We start from the raw sequence: 14,241 nt of genomic DNA on the forward strand, positions 1-14,241 counted from the left end.
TGTTCTACATGAGGTGTTACCTAATATTAACCCTCACATCACCCATTTTATGTTAATGGTTATACCTCATTTGGGATTTCACTTTTCAGAAGTTTTTCAACAAGATGAGAATGAACTACTAAAGCTGCAGGAAGTACCTTGAGTACGGCACCCATCTTGAAGCACCACCCCCACCCATCACATCAGCCACTAAGAAAGTCAGCCCTGTTCCTGTGGATACGATCCACATGACTGGGCGAGTATACAGACACTAAATCCACAGAATCATAGGATTAGTACTACTAGTAGTGAGGTCATTCCATGAAATGGTGCCTTTTGCATGCATCCCTTTGATATTTTAAGTAGGAACCAATATTACATTTTAAAAGTCTGTTGTATTACATTATTAGTCCCCTTTAATATAGACCACATGGACAATTCAATGAATCAGATTTGTCATATGAATAAAGTCTTGCTAAAGTACAAAAATGTCCCTCTGTGATTTCTAGGAAGATTTCAACCCACTTAACCCCCAAATATTTTTTTCCAGGTTTTCCCCATTAGCCCTAGTTGGTCATTTATTATTTTTTTTACCCCCTTTTTCTCCCCAATTTCGCGGTATCCAATTGTTAGTAGTTACTGTCTTGTCTCATCGCTGCAACTCCCGTACGAACTCGGGAGAGGCGAAGGTCGAGAGCCATGCGTCCTCCGAAACACAACCCAACCAAGCCGCACTGCTTCTTAACACAGAACGCATCCAAGCCGGAAGCCATCCACACCAATGTGTCGGAGGAAACGACATACACCTAGCGACCTGGTCAGCGTGCACTGTGCCCGGCCAGCCACAGGAGTCACTAGTGCGCGATGACAAGGATATCCCTGCTGGCCAAACCCTCCCTAACCCGGACGGCGCTAAGCCAATTGTGCACTGCCCCATGGGCCTCCCAGTTGCGGCCGGCTGCGACAGATTTATTGAATTCTCCATGTGGTCTATAGGAGACTAATAATAATGTAATAGAACAGACTTTTAAAATTCAATATTGGTGCACAGAGTTGCAACAGAGCCTGGGCTCAAACCCAGCGTCTCTAGTGTCACAGCAATGCAGTGCCTTAGACCACTGCCCCACCCGTGGTCCTGACTACGGTGGCAATGTTTTTTAAAAATATTTATTTTTATTGAACCTAGTTGGTCATTTCTGAAGATTATTATTTATTTCATGTGATTAGGGATTAATTTACATCTGTCCCCTCATTTTAAGGTCAACCCTGCTACGTGAACTGAACTGAACCGTTTTATTATGGTGAAATTATACATTTTTAAATAAAGAAGAAACATTGAACATTATTAGTCTTGAACATTATACGTTTTAATAGTAATAGTTTTCTATAATAATTGATCAAAATAGATTTTTAGCAACAAAAAAACATCTCAAGCAAAACTTAGCTAGGGCTGTCTGGGGGTGGTCTGAGTTGGGAGGGGAAAACTAGCTGTTATTGGCAGAGGGGTTCGGAATTCTCTTTTTTTTTTATTGGTCTATTAACGAATTTACCGCCTGGTGATGAAATTCCTGCCCATGCAAACCTGCTAAATAGAAGATCCTGTGTAGATTTTATTTTCAACCAGCAACTCAGGAAATAACACTGATTTTTACACTTTTCCAGTGTTAGTTTTACCAGCTGTTGTACAATACACAACACAGGAAAAACAGAATTCTGACTGCACTGGGCCTTGAACAATAAAAAAGATTGACACTTATATTCAATTGCCACTCCCTGTTGAATAAAAGAAGCTTCCATTCACGCCGTCACAAGGTGATTTATGGATGATTTAAGATGAAATTTACGGTCAACCCTGTAAGTTTATTTGGCACTTAATAGGCACTTACTATAGATTTTTTATTTTTTATTCAACCTCTTTAGATGGGAAAACATGTTTTTCTGAAGGTGAACATGTGTACTTAGTGACAGAATGATAGGTGAAATCAATTATTCTGATTTTTTTTAACCAAGTTACACTTCTCAAAAGGCTCCACATTGGTGAACAACCCAATCATTTCAATAATGCTGTAGTAGCCAAAGTACTAAACCTAGAAGTACTAGTATTAGTACTGTGGTACTACTAGTAGTAGTATCAGAGAGTACCTGACTACGGTGGCAATGTTTTTTTTCAATATTTATTTTTATTGAACCTTTATTTGAGTGTTCCAGAGGCCATAGTGCTGTAACTACCCAGAATTCTTAATGGTCAGTGAAGGTGAATGCATGGCCAGAGCTGAGACTGAATCAGTTCTACAATATTAGGCATCTCCCTAAGATCCTATTATTTTAAGTAAAATAAAGCAGCGTCCTAAGAATATCAATAACCAATCACCTGAGTCCTAGTTTCACAACAGTGAACTCAGATTCTATATTAAGCTCAGTTTGATTGGTCGATCTTTACCTTGTCCCAGTTGCAACCTATAATCAAGGACAGGACACATTGTATTGGATCTTCGGCAAGAGGACTGAAACTTTTTCATTTAAATGTTCTCTTTGATGATAAATCGTCTGAAGTGACTACATTTGTGAATAACTCATGAAGGTGTTAAAATGGCTAGATATCATATGTGACATATCAGCCACAGTCTTAATTCTGATTTACAGGTATGGATGCAGTGTAATCAACCCTTCCATCAGCGTTCTTTCCTCTTTAAATAAACCTTCTGTTTAGAGTTCATGGAGATTAAGCAATAAGGCCCGAGGGGGTGTGGTATATGGCCAATATACCACGGCTAAGGGCTGTTCTTATGCATGACGCAACTCTGAGTGCTAGGACACAGCCATTAGCCGTGGTATATTGGCCATAAATCACAAACCCCAGAGCTGCCATATTGCTATTATAAACTGGTTACCAACGTAATTAGAGCAGTAAAAATATTTGTTTTGTCATACCCATGGTATATGGTCTGATATACCACAGCTTTCAGCCAATTAGCATTCAGGGTTTGAACCACCCAGTTTATAATCCACATATTGCCACTGGCTAAATCTATGACGTTGAAATGCCTATTTACTCTGTTCCATCTGACTGCGCAATTCACTGTCTTATCAGCCCAGCCAGGCAACTTATAAACCTGATCTCCACTATAAAAAGCATCTCGACATTATCTCACATTTCTTTTAGACTAACATTTAGTTTTCAACAGCGGATATTTGTTTGAACCTTGCTGTCTGTCTCTCCGACATGTGCAACATTGTTTCAATATTCAAATTCGATCTCCTGCTGTCCCGTAGTAATGAATGAGTCGAGACAAGGAAGGCAGTGTTTCTCAGCCAGTCAAAATCATGAATCAGCTGCCATAATTTTTTATGGATATATACAAAAAAAGGTCAAACTAAACACAGCTACTTTGCCGTATTTCCAGCTTCAGAAGTGATTGTGTTATTGACTAGCTTCTATGCCAGGCAAAATCACGCCTCATTAGCTCATTGTTATGGATGTACTCAAATAAATTTCACAGTTTAAACAAGTGCAAATGCAGCTACTTTGCTGTTATTCTGGTTTACATCACAATAACTTAGCCGTAGTTGACTAGCTAGCAAGCAAGGGATTCGAACGTTGCCAGCCAGTATGGCAATGGCACATTTAGAACGATTGACAAGGTCCATAGATACAGAACAAATAGACTGAACGACGTCTCGTCTCTAGCAACCCTAGATTTGTGCCGGGACTATATCTTGTGAAAGGACGAAATAGTATGAATAAATTAATCAAAATAACGTTATGTGAATGTGTTGGTAATCCGTTGTATAAAAGTGATAATGCCCTCAAAGCCGGTGTTTGGAGATTATATTGGTTTTATTATATTACTAACACCCATGTCAATATATCCTCCAAACACTGGCTTGTTGAGCATTAACACTTAAGGAAACCCTAAATTAATAATACCAAAAACTTACCTTGACTTGGAAGAGTTCCAGCGTTGGAAAGTCATAACCAGCTAGCTAACATAGCAGACATCTGTTTGAGTAGGGTGTTTCAGTTGTCAAACTAGCTAGCTGCATTTGCTAGCTAAGTAAGTGAAACTGAAAGTGAAAAAATATGACAATCTCTGTTTCTCTTGCTTCTCCTTCATTTTGGAAGAAATTAATTTGTTCCAAACTGTTCAACTCTCTTTGAGTCAACTACTCGCCACATTTGATACACTGCAGTGCTAGCTAGCTGTAGCTTATGTGTTCAGTACTAGATTTAATTATCTGATGCTTTGATTGGGTGGGCAACATGTCAGTTCATGCTGCAAGAGCTCTGATAAGCTGGAGTGCGTCCTCCGGAAGTTGTCATAGTTACGGTGTAAGTCTATGGAAGGGGGTGAGGACCATGAGCCTCCTAGGTTTTAGCTTTGAAGTCAATGTTCCCAGAGGAGGACGGAAGCTAGCTGTCCTCCAGCTACACCATGGTGCTACCCTACAGAGTGCTGTTGAAGCTACTGTAGATCTTCATTGCAAAATAGTGTTTTAATCAGTTATTTGTTGACGTGATTATATTTAGTATAGTTTTATCTAAACAGGATAACTTTTTAAATGTTTGATTTAAATCTTTATGAAATTTACTGAGGAGGATGGTCCTCCCCTTCCTCCTTTGAGGAGCCTCCACTGAAATATAAATTATATGTTATTGACATTTGACATCTCAAAATATTTATGTTTGTGGGGAGAAACGATTAGATGACATGTTTTTCAAAGAAATTCAATCAGCATGTTTCTAATGACAAATATAGTCACCTCCAAAATGATTGCCACCCTTGATAAACATGAACAAAATATACTGTATAAAATAAATACTACAATTAATGAATTACGTGTAACTGCCACAATAAAGGAAACACCAACATAGTGTCTTAATAGGGAGTTGGGACACCACGAGCCACCAGAACAGCTTCAATGCACCTTGGCATAGATTCTTCAAATGTATGGAACTCTAATTGAGGGATGTGACACCATTCTGCCACACATGTTGCTGACAGGTGTATAAAATCGAGCACACAGCAATGCAATCTCCATAGACAAACATTAAATCACCGAGAACCCGCACATAAGCCTAAGATGCCAGCAGCATACCACCCTGCATACCACTGCTGGCTTGCTTCTGAAGCTAAGCAGGGTTGGTCCTGGTCAGTTCCTGGATGGGAGACCAGATGCTGTTGGAGGGCCAGTAGGAGGCACTCTTTCCTCTGGTCTAAAAAAATATCACAATGCCCCAGGGCAGTAATTGGGGACACTGCCCTGTGTAGGGTGCTGTCTTTCGGATGGGACGTTAAACAGGTGTCCTGACTCTTTGAGATCATTAAAGATCCCATGGCACTTATTGTAAGAGTAGGGGTGTTAACCCCGATGTCCTGGCTAAATTCCCAATCGGGGCCTCAAACCATCATGGTCACCTAATAATCCCCAATTTACAATTGGCTCATTCATCCCTCTCCCCTGTAACTATTCCCCAGGTTGTTGCTGCAAATGAGAATGTGTTCTCAGTCAATTTACCTGGTAAAATAACAGATAAATAAAGATCACCATGCGCAATGTCAAGCGTCGGCTGGTGTGGTGTAAAGCTCGCGGACACTGGAGCATAGGGAAACCCGTTCTCTGGAGTGATGAATCACGCTTCATGTTCTGGCAGTCCGACTGTCGAATCTGGGTTTGGCGGATGCCAGGAGAATGCTACCTACCTGAATGCAATAGTGCCAACTGTAAAGTTTGGTGGAGGATGAATAATGGTCTGGGCCTGTTTTTCATGGTTCAGGCTCCTTAGTTCCAGTGAAGGGAAATCTTAACACTACAGTATACAATTACATTCTAGAGGATTCTGTGATCCAACTTTGTGTCAACAGTTTGAAGAAGGCCCTTTCCTGTTTCAGCACGACAATGCCCCAGTGCACAAAGCGAGGTCCATACAAAAATGGGTTGTTCATCGGTGTGGAAGAACTTGACTGGCCCGTAGAGAGCCCTGACCTCAACCACATCGAACACCTTTGGGATGAATTGAAATGCCGACTGTGAGCCAGGCCTAATCACCCAACTTAATTGCCCATATTAATGCCCATGATTTTGGAATGAGATGTTCGACAAGCAGGTGTCAACATACTTTTGGTAGTGTATCAACTTGTATCGTCTTGTATATTGTACCATCATCACCAGCGCTGTGCAAATCAATCCCCATTTATACCTCTGCCTGCCCACCTACTGCTGAATTTTTGGCCTTACCACTGCTAGAAGGACCCTATGTTACACCAGGCCATTGTTAAATAGACACCAGCTGGAATGCGGTTTTAACCAATCAGCATTCAGGATTAGACCCACTCGTTGTATAATAACATGTTAGTTATATTAGCTATGCTGACTATGACGTTACTTTAGCTAATATGGTAACAACGATGTTGGCTGTTTGTAAAGGTTTGGCTAGGAAAGGTTTTTTTCGCCTGGTCACATACAGCTGATTTGTTGTGAACTGATGAAGTCCACGAGCGAATGGAAGAGAGGGAAATACAACGTTGCTGTTATGAGAGTGAACTCATGTTTACACGTGATCAGGTGTGTATTCATTCCGCTAATTCTGTTGAAAAACGTTTCTTAAACGGAAGCAAACAGAACAAAACCGGGATAAACATACATGGATTTGTCCAATAGAAACTCTCGTTTGCAACTGTTGGACTAATGATTACACCATATATCAGCTAGATGTAGGCAAGAGCAGTATTTCATGTCACTGTCTGTCACCTCAAGTTTGTCTCTCGACGTTGTAAATGTCATTCATAGGCTAGGTTGTAGCAACCTCATGATGGGTATAAGGAAAATTCGAGTATCATGTAGTAGCCTAAACCTATCGCTGTTACATTGAACTGGGTGAATGGAATATGAATGAGAGTCATCCAATATGCTGTATTAGAAAGAAAATCCTCCTCCCTCATCTTAAAAATGGCACTGACCGCCACTATGATTTTTATATGATTATTCATATGCCTGTGAAGTACATTTTAAGTGAAATGTTTATTTTTTTGAAAGATCTACCTGCGTAAACCCATTTGATCTTGGAGCTGTAAGGTTCTATCTGCAATCCAATCACAAGCCGGAACAAATAAAGTTAGACCAATCAAAACACGTCTTTGCCATCTCGCTGGTCTAGGCTACAATGGCATGCAAGCAAAAAACAACACGGTCAGAAATCTTAAAATAAATGATGTTACCACATCGTTGTTCAGTGATGACTATTTCGTCTGATGATCATAATACATTTCTTAATGTATTTGATGATGCGTTCTGACTATCTTGGTAAAATAGTGTTATTCTATCATGTATTTATTCAATTAGCTACAGTTTTCTTAAACTTGCCTCAGGATTTTGATCCTCTGCACTTTAGGTACCTTTAAGGTGAGAACCTTAATGGGCTATGAAAGAAGAATTCACAACAAAACACTTCTGAGATCTGGGATGGGGAACACTGATTCTCAGAACTATGCTTTTTGCAGATAGAACCTTTTTAGTCCCAAAGTCACAATGTCAACATGACAACAAAAAGGCAGATTAGTGCTAGCCTAATCAAACACGAGTTGTTTCACACACAAGACACAGTTGATTTATCTTGCCTTTTCCCAAGAGCAATAAGCTATGTGATCAGGACAAACAAATAAGTCTTATTGTGCTGATCACATGCCTAATCTTCTCAGACAAGCAGGCTAAGGACACCATATAAGCATTGATGGAAGCATAACTTGAGATTAGGGCATGGTTTATCAATTCATTGTTATCATGTCATTGCTTTACTTTTGTCAGATGTAATTGAAGGGCAAAGAGCAGCGACATGATTTTTAAGATTCCAGTCAGCATGCTGTAATCCACATGAAGTCCTAACCCTGCAGATCTGCCATTGGGGAGATTGTCTCCCTGACCTTTCGGGTCTGAAGGTCAATTACATGTCAACTCTGTCCATTCAGGAGACAAATTGAAAATCCAAGGCTAGATTTGAAAATAATGGCTAAACTTGCCAAATTTAAATGAAATTGATCCCTCCAACCTGGCTGAACTCTCTCTCTCACCCCTCCCTGCTCTCGTCCCCCCTCTCTCTCCCTTTCATGCCAGCTCTCTCTCACACCCCCTCTCTCTCTATCCCTCCATCCCCAGGCAGGGAACACAACTTCAACACTTACAACGACACCACATCGAGTTCTCTGGGCGTCCCCTACAACTACGGTTCCACGATGCACTACAGTAAGACAGCGTTATGGCACAGAGCCCAATATCTTCACCAAGAGCCCTGCCTTCGCCGACGTCGTCGGACAGTGCGTGGAGTTCATCGACAATGACCTCGACAAGGTTCGGAGCCTCTACGACTGCAGTAGGACTCAGTCGCTTTATGCTCTACAATTGCAGTAAGGCCGGGATTCAATCTGTAGACCGCTATCCACAATGCACCTTTTTAAAGGCTGTGTTCTTGCGTTCGTGGGGATCACATTTCAGGTAAATGCTGCAGATGTCAGCTGAATTGGAAATCAAATGACCAATTCAAATGAAGTTACTTTAAGCTACACAACTACAGTGAGACTTTGGGCTCAATTCAATCTGTAAAAAGGTCAACGTAATATTAGATTGAGCCGACATATGCAGCGTTTACCATAAAGGTTGTCTCCGTGAACGCGGGAACCTTGCCCTTTAATTTTCTATCCCGCTTCAACGTGGATCTTCCGCCATACTTCTGAGATACAGATTGAATCCAGCCTTCAGATATATTAGGACACTAATCTCTGGGTGTCAGTAGACTAGAGGTGAGCGAGGCAGACTAGCAACCGGAAGGGCCATGCCGGGAGACACAAAAATGGGAAAGGAACTGAACTGACAGTTGGAAGGCTGATGGTCTCTGATCCCATTCACCATCTCCTGCCGCTGTGCTCTTGAGCAAGGTATTTAACCCCCACAATTGCTCATCATCCAGAGGTGCTGCACTGTGGCTGACCCTGTGCCTCTCAACTTGTGTGTATCTCTGGTTGTGTTGGAAAAGGCAGAAGACACATTTCCATTATAAAGTATATATCCTATTCTACAACTGTCTGAGCAGACTGACTGATCTACCAAGTCAGTAGTCACAGTCACATTGGCCTTCTGATCTGCCGATATATTTATCAGTGGCTGTAGTTCAATCAAACCCACAGTGCAGGGAACCTCCTTTGCTGGAATTTCACATTTTTGTTATAAAAAGCACACCTGAAGTACAGTGATTAGCTAGGTAATATGTACAAAGCAAAACACCTGTTGATTTTGATGAAATTAGGTATTTTGTAAAAACAGGAACAGTAGGTGTATTTCTTAGTGTGTATTTGGGAACCCTAGTGGATAAATAAAACATGATTTGATTGTTACTTTATGAGAGAATAGATGTCTTAGCTGCCTGGGTACATGGTAAAATTAGATAAAAAGGCACAACATTTGGCACATACTGTATAATCGATATGTGTGTCTGGATGGAGTCTACAGCAAGTCAAAGTTTCCCTGTGATTGCTGTTTAGCTATTGGCAAGTCGATGTTCAGTATGTGTCCTTTTGATACAGCACGCTCCACCACTTTCTTGGACACCTGTCTTTGAGAGGGAGAACATCTGTGGTATGGCCCGGAAGACCAGGCAGACTGGAGCACGGTGACCCAGGCCCCCAGCGGGCCCACCACGGAGTAATCCAACATGGGCAAATGCACCGGTGAGCACCCCCCCAGTACACAACAACCACACAACAACACTATCAACCTCCATTCCTCAGTACCTGACGGGGCAGATCAGATTTATTATTATCTTATAGTCCAAAGGATGATCAAAGGTCCTGCGGAGTTCATTTGTGTGTTATTAAAAACTGCAGTTATAAATAGGGCCCAGAGTTTTCCCTGACCCTGATACCTGGTCAGGGAAACTCTGAGCCCTAGTTATTAACAATCCGAAGGAAAATTGATACTGGTGTCCATTGTCCAAAGGCTTGGGCTACTTCATGCACTTGAGCACTGCCACAGGCAAACCAGCAGACACAGCCAGGCTGGACAGCAGACTACTCTACCTGTGCCTGCAATTCTTCCTCTAGATCAGGGGGACCGCCAATGATCAGCTGGTTCGAGAGTACGATGAAGCCCACCCCAACCGGAACCAGCGGGTTATTTAGCTCATTAGTTGGCAACATCTCTAACATCAGTAGTTTACACCCATCGTATTGGTTTTAATGAACCTGTTTAATCTGTATAATATAGAATCATTAGGGAGACTAGCCTAGCAGTAAGTGTTGGGCCAGTAACCGAAAGGTTGCTGGTTCGATTACGCAAGCTGACAAGATAAATAATCTGTCGATGTACTCTTGAGCAAGGCACTTAAACCTAATTTGCTCCATGGGCAGCCGTACCACTATGGCTGATCCTGTAAAACAACACATTTAACTACACCTATTAGGTGTATGTAACAATATTTATATACAGTACCAGTCAGAAGTTTGGACACCTACTCATTCAAGGGTTTTTACATTGTAGAATAATAGTGAAGACATCAAAACTATGAAATAACAATATGGAATCATGTAGTAAGATTCTTCAAAGTCTTGATGACAGCTCTGCACACACTTGACATTCTCTCAACCAGCTTCATGAAGTAGTCAGTCCAGGGCCAGTATTCATTAAAGGCATAGTTCACCCAAATTACACATTTCCTTACCCTGTAAGCAGTCTATGGACAAGCTTTTACAGAAATCCATGCTTTGGTTTAGTTTCCCTGGCACAAGATTCGAAAAGCTAACATTTTTGCATTTGTAGCACAAATCCCATCCAAGTCCTGGTACCGATATTAGCATTTTGGGCTCATCATTTTGAAATCATCTATAAGTGACTTTGTTGATTTGGGTGAACTGTCCCGAGCGGCACAGCGGTCTAAGGCACTGCATCTCAGTCCTAGAGGTGTCACTACAGATCCTGGTTCGATTCCAGGCTTTATCACAACTGTCTGTGATTGGGAGTCCCATAGGGCGGCGCACAATTGGCACAGCATCGTCCGGGTTAGAGTTTGGCCGGGGTTGGCCGTCATTGTAAATAATCATTTATTCTAAACTGTCTTGCCTAGTTAACATAAGCACCTCAGAGTGGGAGTACTGATCTAGGATCAGGTTCCCCCTTTCCATTAAATATTATTCATTATGATCCTAGATCAGCTGACAGATTTGAGACAAAGGGAATTCCTTTAAGACATGGAGTTACATTCCATTGACAGATGAGTGAAATTGCCATTATTTTCGGAGATTTTCCACCTGGTTTTGCACTGACTTAAAGTAGCAGTCTTGTAACGTCATAGATGAAGTCATGTTTACATGTTTACAGAATATTGAGAAACCTTTTTACCTTTCAGAGACTTCAGAGCTGTTCTTCTGGGGAGACCCTTGTAAGGTGGGCATTGAGGTGTCAGAGGCGGATGGGACCAAATATTTCCATGGGCCGGGCACCGGGACACCCGTGTACCAGGCCCATGGCAGGGCCAAGAGCAGGGATTTCATCAATGGGGGAGACACCATCTTCATGCTCACCATGGAGGGTAAGAAGCACTGAAAACTTCCACTGGTCCCAGATCTATTAAGTGCTTTCTCGCCAAGTCCTATGGTCATTGCCACGTTTGACAAGATTGCACAAACCGATCTGGGACCAGACTACCGTATTTAGCAGTTGATCAAAAACAGGCTAAAACTATTCTCTACATTCTCTAAAAGCATGATAGATTCTCTCTATCTTTAGCATACCATGTTTCATACATATCCAATTAACACTACCTTGTTGGTTATCATCGCACTCATTCAAATTCCATAGGTTGTGGTGGTCCCCCTATTTACCAACACGTCCACATCATATGAAGGTATGAAATTCACACCCACTCGCAATTTCTATAACCAATCATGCTATCCAATCCTATCCGTGTCTGTACATTCATTTCTATGTTAATATGGTTTGTGCTTGTCCTCATCTCATCACTTATATGCCCCCCCCTCCCCCCATCTCGTTACTCTCTACAGATGTGTCCCATCTGACGGCGATCCAACCCGTCCCCTCCTCTACCGTGCCACCCGTCACCATGGTTACCACCGCCATGCCGCACTCTGACCCCTGCACTAACATCACGTGTGGGAATGAGGGAGTCTGTGTATTGGATGCTGGAAATGCTGTTTTACTGTCAGGGCTTGTAGCTTACACAGTACAATGGTCTGTACTGTATTTATCTCTCTCCCTCTCGCTTCATTAATAACTACTGCGTGTTTCTCTTCTCATTGTATTATCTCCCTCCAGCGTCACAGAGCTACTGTAGTTATTCCCTCCCTTTTCCCCAGAGGGTGTTCAGTCTTTCCCTTTACAAACACACAAACAGCCCAGCAGGCAAAACTGGTTAAGATGTTATAATGACAAGTTTGTGGTTATAATGGCGTTATTTCAACTAGTTTTGCCTGTGTAGTGACTCCCTCTTTCTCTCTCCACCCTCTATATAGGTGTGTCTTGTTAGATCTCTCTTTCGCTCGATGTGCAGTGGGTAGATTGTTGACTCTCTCTCATTCTCTTCCTCTCTGCCCAGGTGTGCTGTGGGTGGATTGTTCTCTTTCACTCATCCTCTTCCACTCCCTATCCAGATGTGCAGTGGGTAGATTGTTGACTCTCTCTCTCACTCGTTCTATTCCTCTCTGTCCAGGTGTGCAGTGGGTGGATTGTTCTCTTTCACTCATCCTCTTCCACTCCCTATCCAGATGTGCAGTGGGTAGATTGTTGACTCTCTCTCTCACTCGTTCTATTCCTCTCTGTCCAGGTGTGCAGTGGGTGGATTGTTGACTCTTTCACTCATCCTCTTTCACTCCCTATCCAGGTGTGCAATTGGCGATGACTGGTGGTACTATGGAGAGACTTGTCAGTATCCTGGCTTCACCCAGGACACAGTGACCACAGCGTTGATAGCCTCTTTCTCTGTGCTGGGTGGCGTGTTGGTGGTGACCGTGGTTGTGTGTGTGTGAAGAGGAATTACAAGAACAGTGGTGGTGGTGGAGACTGGGGCATCACAATATTCAATGTCAGCATTACAGGGATGTAGTGTGTTTTCTCCCTGCCAGCACCAAAATGACCCATGGCCAGCATCAAGTAGATGTAATGAAGATGGGTTATAAATACATATGCTATGAAGTGTGCCTACAGTATTGTGTACGATAGATGCTGCATTACTGTTGCTGACATGTCATTTCCATCATACCAGGATCTTAACAGTTTTAAATGCAGATTATTTAAAAAATATGCATAATACCATTTTTTTTTTCTATAGTTGCAGTCATAGAATAGATGGTTTTAGCGGCATATCATTACAGTGCTTCTATGGTTAGTTTAATATGTTTTGTAATGACCTTAGTGATCACTGTTTTACAGCCTGTGTTCGTATTGGCTGCTCAGTGAAACAACCTGTCCTGATTTGTAAGACGCTTGCTAAAAAACTTGAGCAAGCCTTCCTTCATGAACTGGCCTCTAAAATGGTATAGAATCAGCTTGATCCCCTCTGTCGAAGACGCTTGGACCTTCTTTTTTGATATTTTCAGTGGTATTGGTCACAAACACGCCTCGTAAAGAAAATTTGAATTAAAAACAGGTTCAGCCCCTGGTTCGACCGTGGTCTTGCAGAGTTACTCCACCTCAGGAATTGCATTTGGCGAAAGGCTTGGCACACGCATACTCAGGCTGACTGGCTCTCGTTCAGGCAAACGAGAAATAAGTGCACTCAGGCTATCTGGAAGGCCAAAGTTAGTTACTTTAAGGAGCAGTTCTCTCTGTGGGTCTAACCCCAAGAAGTTCTGGAGAATGGCTAAAGACCTATAAACCCTCCTCCTCACAGCTGCTCATGTCCCTTAATGTTGATGATGTGGTTGTTACTGACAAGGAGCACATAACTGAGCTCTTTAATCACCACTTCATTAAGTCAGGATTCCTATTTGACTCAGCCATGACTCCTTGCCCGTCCAACATTTCCTCATCTCCCACCCATTCTAATGCGACTATCCCCGATGTTTCTCCCTCTTATTCCCCTGTCCCGCTACAAAGTTTCTCCCGGCAGTCGCTGAGTCCGAGGTGCTAAAGGATCTCCTTAAACTCCTTAGACCCTTTCTTCTTTAAGGTTGCTGCCCCTATCATCGCCAAGCCTATCTCCAACCTTGTTAACCTGTCTCTCCTTTCTGGGGAGGTGCCCATTGCTTGGAAGGCAGCCATGGT

The sequence above is a fragment of the Oncorhynchus kisutch genome, linkage group LG27 (genome assembly GCF_002021735.2).
Source record: "Oncorhynchus kisutch isolate 150728-3 linkage group LG27, Okis_V2, whole genome shotgun sequence".
NCBI classification, from domain to species: domain Eukaryota; kingdom Metazoa; phylum Chordata; class Actinopteri; order Salmoniformes; family Salmonidae; genus Oncorhynchus; species Oncorhynchus kisutch.